We start from the raw sequence: 6000 nt of genomic DNA, 5'->3' as shown, positions 1-6000 counted from the left end.
GTTTCCCTCTGGGTGCCCCCCTCTCCCCAGTGCAACGGAGGGGGAGGAGAAGGATCATGCGGGAAGGAGAGCAGAGCTGTTACAGGGGGCTGCAGATTCCAGCCCCTGGCCCGCGGGGGAGCAGCATGATGCAGGAGGAGGGGGATAGGGGATGCGGGTCCCCTAGGATGGGATCCCTCCCCTAGCTCCTGTCATGGGGAAAGCTGCTGGTGCTGATGCTACAGAGATGCAGGGATGCTCTCAGTCTCGCTCTCTCAGGGATGCTACAGGGATTTCTGAGGGATGGTAAACACATAGGGAGGCGAGGGGGTGGGCCGGGCTCGAGCAGGGATTGGCTGAGGGCTGAGGCTGGAGAGAGGAAGGGAAAGTGTGTGCCAGGAGAGTGGCATGCGCTCTCACACACACAGAGACACACACATGATACTGCACTGGCATCTGACTGCAGCCCTCTCTCTCTCTGCTAGAGACAAAGGGACAGGCAGAGATGGATAGTTACAGAGACAGATGGAGACAACTAGACAGACAGATAGAAGGAAGGAGAGAAAGCGGCAGAAATAGGGATGAGCAGTGAGGGGGAGGGGCAGCACCAGCAGATGACAGTGCGTAGGAGTGCCTGAAACAGACATTAGCATTCAGGGTGCACCAGAGATGAGAATGGGAGAGACAGAGCTGAAAATGAGACAGGATAAATCAGAGAATATGAGAGAAAGAGAGAACATTCAAATTCTGAAGCATCTCAGTAACAGCAACACAAATTCTCCACTGCCAGAGGGTTTTGTGACCTAACACAAAACCCTGCAGAAAACACACATGGCCGCTATGGAGCAAACTTACTACAGCATTACAGCACTAACTGCAATTACTCACACAGCAACAACCCTACCTACCTATGAAAAGGCAACACGGCAAATATTAGACTGGCCCCAATCGGGTTTCAAGATTTACACAACGAATAGGCATGAGATTAAGCTGCATCTACCGTTTCCATTGTATGCCAATAGATCTCACATCTATTCGCTGTGGACATCTTGCAAATCTGACTGGCTTGTGACCCTCCCCTGCCCTAGATCATCAATACACCCCGATATAGGAGGAAAGAGAACAAGCTGAGACAGATCCCTACTTAGAAGCTACACACAGACAATGGAAAAGGTGCCGGTACTCAGTACCCCCAAGTACCCCCTGAAAAAAAGCCCTGCTTTCCACAAAAGAACGAGGAGAAAAACCGTGTCTGATCCTGGGGGGTGTGAAAGAGAAACAGTAGCCGCAGCAGCAAAATCTGTGGGCTTACTGTCCAGAAACAATCCAGAGCAGCACCAGAACCCAGAAACTGCATCTGTGATTTGTTAGTATTATATATCTGTCTTTACTGTGGAAGGGGGTCACAGAGCCCTTTTCTTCAACCGGATAGGTGGGGTCCAGAAAGATACAATCCTCGCAGAAGGACTGTACTTCAGGTACATCGCACCACTAGACTCTTCCCTCCCCTCCCAATGTGTGTGTGATGGGAAAGGGATAAGGGACTGATTGGAGAACAAGGGCGTCTCTCTCCTTAATACTTACCTGTTCAAATCAAGATCCTTTCTTGATGGGAGGCGGGGCTAGTGCTGGGCAGACTTATACGGTCTGTGCCGGGGCTGGTGGTTGGGAGGCGGGACTAGTGCTGGGCAGACTTATACGGTCTGTGCCAGAGCCGGTGGTGGGAAGCGGGACTGGTGGTTGGGAGGCAGGGATAGTGCTGGGCAGACTTATATGGTCTGTGCACTGAAGAGGACAGTACAAATAAAAAAGTAGCACATGAATTTATCTTCTTGGGCAGACTGGATGGACCGTCCAGGTCTTTTTCTTCCGTCATCTACTATGTTTCTACGTATTTTTTCCAATACTATATTTTACTTTTGCAGCCCATAAAGTCTCCAGAATCGGTGCAGGTTTTCTAGCTCACTTGCTGCTCTGTGAAGTGTGTGGGAGTCACCTGCTGGACACATCTGGAATTGCAGAAGTAAAGCTAAGGCAACATGTGCTCCTAAGAAGGTGTAACATGGAAGGAGTCCTTTTACAAAGGCGCACTAGCGTTCTTAATGTAGTTAGCGGGGTTCCTCAGGGGTCTGTGCTAGGACCGCAGCTCTTTAATATACGTCACTCAGAATTGTACAGATCTCCATCATAGCTCCTTTCAAGCAGAAGAGCCCTAACTAACCTCTTTAGCCTTTTCTATCCCCGTAATCATTTTGGTGGCTCCGCTTTGTACCTTTTCTAATTCCACTATATCTTTTTTTGAGATACAGTGACCAGAATTGAACGTGATACTCAAGATGGGGTCACGCCATGAAGCGACACAGATGCAATTATGAGCACGCAATTATGGAATGCATTACCCACAGACCTGAAAACAATCAACGAAACAACTATCTTTCGCAAATCTCTGAAGACATATTTCTTCAACAAGGCCTACAACGAGAACCTATAGCCTCACTAATCCACTTCACCAAACCATTCAGTTATGAAAGCCCACCTTCCATAATTACCCTGATAAACCCCTTCCTTTTTCTTTCCTCCCTTAATTGATCTCTATACAATACTAACTGTACCTGATATACTGGAATAACGATGTTAACAAAACTCTGTAAGCCACATTGAGCCTGCAAATAGGTGGGAAAATGTGGGATACAAATGCAATAAATAAATTAATGTTCTTGGTCTTATATTCTGTCCCTTTCCTACAAACTCCTAGCATTCTGTTTGCTTTTTTGGCTGCTACTGCATAAACGTGTTCCCTGGGTGTAGTTTGAGGGAGAGCAGACTTGTCTATTTTTATAAAATATATGATACGTGGCAAGTACACTGCCGAAACACGGACACTCATTTACGCCAGCTTCAGAATCTGCATTTTGCACTGTCAGCGCTGATTCTGGTGCAGGTTCCTTCTGTTTATAACAGCAGGCCATATGCGTAGAGTTTAAAACAAAGTTTGCTACTGAAAGTCCAACAAGCCCAGTATCCCATTTCCAAGAGTGGCCAATCCAGGTCACAAGTACCTGGCAAGATCCCAAAACAGTAAAACAGATTTTATGCGGCTTATCCTAGAAATAAGCAGTGGATTTTCCCCCCAAGTCCATCTTAATAATGGCTTATGGACTTTTCTTTTAGGAAATTAGCCAAACCTTTTTTAATCCCTGCTAAGCTAACTGTTTTTACCACATTCTCTGCCAATGAATTCCAGAGTTTAACTACATTTTGAGTGAAAAAATATTCTCTCCGGTTTGTTATACAATTCTATATTTTTACAGGAGTGTGCCGGGGGGGGGGGGGGGTGATTATCAGCCTAGGCAGGGAGCGGGTACAAAGCTGGAGGATCGCTTGGGCATTTCATACCCTTGCCTCTCGCTCCCTCAGTGCTTTCATGCTGCATGCTGCCATGTGGCTAAGTGGTGACATGCAGCTGTTGCTCCCATGTGAGGGGCGTAAGCAGCTTCACTCTCTTTTCCTGTTCCCATTTATCAAACAGGGGCAGAACCTTCTCTCGTGCCCTGAAGAAGGAAGGCTGAAAAGATCCCGTCAGCACTGCCCTGCCCTGGCATTTCTCACCTCAGTCTCCTTGGCAGGGTCAGTGGCAGTGGGTAGTGATGAAAAATAGCATTTGACCCCTCCAGTTAGACGTCTGATATGTCTCTTTATCGTATTTAATTAGCCATTGACTCGTTTAATCCTCGCCTGTCCTGCTACAGCACAAGGAGAGTTACAAGGGAACATTAACGTTGAGGTTAAAAAATACATGCAAAAACTGAGATGAAATGGCTCAACCCCAAACCATTTACACCGGGATAAACAATCTAAAAAAAAATCCAAAGAACAGCCATGAGCCGTGAAATTGCAAGCAAGAAGGCCTGAGGAAATGAGCCTTCCATTTCTTTACAGATGAATTGATGACAAGATGAAATATTTCTGTTTCTTTACCTCACCTTCTGGGACAGAGAAGCATGGAAGATCCTTCACTTGGCTCAGCCCAGCCCCCCTTTCCCCCACGTCTATCCCCTCCAAAGTTCTCTCAAATTCTGAACAGGCCACAGTACTAGTGTGCCTGTTTTCCAAATGTCTGACCTCCAAGATCCCTTGCACAGCTGAATTTCTGCTAGCGCCTCTCAATTTCACCCTCTGACGCTAGAGTCATAAAGCAGAGGAAGATTCAGTCTCTACCAGCATTCCAGCTATGCTTGTTTTATTAAAAGCCTGTCTCTTAGTCTCACAATCCTCTCCCTGGACAAACATTTCCTCTAGAACCTGTTCTTGCCTAATTAAAGGGACAATTTCAGGAGATAACATAACGTAGTACATTAGGCCTGGTATGGGAGTAATTAAAAGATTATGTTAATGTAGGAACCATTTTTTCCAAAGATACAAAATGGGAAAACGCTTTCGCAGCCAGCACTCAGAAGTTCCAAGTTCATTATATTTCTGATGAATTTCAGGAGTTACTTAAGAGTTTGGATATTCGGGAGAGGTGGGCGAGTGTGAGGTGGGAGCTTTAGGGGCTGATTTTCAAAATATCTGCAGGACTGCACATGTAATTGTCGGCGTTCACGTTAACAAAAATGAACGCAGCACGGAGTTGCAGGTCTTGACAAATGGAAGTGGTGGTCTCATAGCTTAATACATAAGTATTGCCACATTGGGACAGACCAAAGGTCCATCAAGCCCAGCATCCTGTTTCCAACAGTAGCCAATCCAGGTCACAAGTACCTGGCAAGGTCTCAAAACAGCACAAAACATTTTATGCTGCTCATCCCAGAAATAAGCAGTGGATTTTCCCCAAATCCATTTTAATAATGGTCTATGGACTTTTCCTTTAGGAAGCCGTCCAAACCTTTTTAAAACCCTGCTAAGCTAACCGCCTTTACCACATTCTCTGGCAGCAAATTCCAGAGTTTAATTACATGTTGAGTGAAGAAAAATGTTCTCAGATTCATTTCAGCATCGATGTAAAAGATGCAACTGTTAATTTGCTGTGACTTCAGTGCTAAGGGCAGCTTATTCTACTGTCCTTGTAATGCTCACACACAAGTGTCTTAAATTCAGTATAAAAAAAGTGCCCAAACATTTGTGGACGGTACGTATCACTGCAGGTACATTACATAGGTAAAAAGAGGAGACCCGATGTAATCCCAAATAAATTAACACCAACACTTTGAATTTAATCCTTTGTGCCACAGGAACCCTGCGCAATTGTCGCAACAAAGGAGAAACATGTTCGGATTTGGAAAGTCCATACTACAAACGCACAACAGAAGCCCTGTACTATCTGTAATGCCTGTAAACTTGAAACAGGCCAACCCAAGTATTCGACGTTATAGTAATCTAAACGTACTAAGAATCACAACTTGTATACCTTTTAAGCTATGACTACTAAGTTGTGACCTATGATATCTCAGAGTGATTTTCAAAATAGAAATTTTTAATCACTGCCTGGATTTGGGGCCTAAGGGACAAGGATGACAGAACCCCCAGAATGGACAATTAAACAGAGAATATCATCCTCTGTATCTTTTGGGAATCTGCTAGGTTCTTGTGACCTGGATTGGCCACTGTTAGAAACAAGATACTGGGCTTGATGGACCTTCGGTCTGACCCTTTATGGTAATTCTTAGGTTTTAAATACCTCCTGGGTGCTGCTGTGCTGATTATCATTGTTAAGTGAAATCCAAGTTAAATTAGAGCTCGGCTATATTGCCCTGGTTGTTTCATTAGATTTGTCTGCGGCCTTTGACTTAATTAATCATAACCTACTTCTTGACGTCCCTGAGATACCAATCTCACTCAGTCTAACTATGAAATGGTTTATATCCTTTCTTACGGATCGTTCATTTACAGTAGTTCAACAGCGATCTTGTTCTACATCATACAACTTATCATGTGGAGTTCCTCAGGGTTCGGTCTTATCTCCACTACTGTTTAACCTATATATTAGTCCCCTGGCGCTCCTCATTCAAACAATGGGTATTA

This window comes from Microcaecilia unicolor, chromosome 14 (assembly GCF_901765095.1).
Source record: "Microcaecilia unicolor chromosome 14, aMicUni1.1, whole genome shotgun sequence".
NCBI classification, from domain to species: Eukaryota; Metazoa; Chordata; class Amphibia; order Gymnophiona; family Siphonopidae; genus Microcaecilia; species Microcaecilia unicolor.
Note: the sequence above shows the minus strand (reverse complement) of the source record.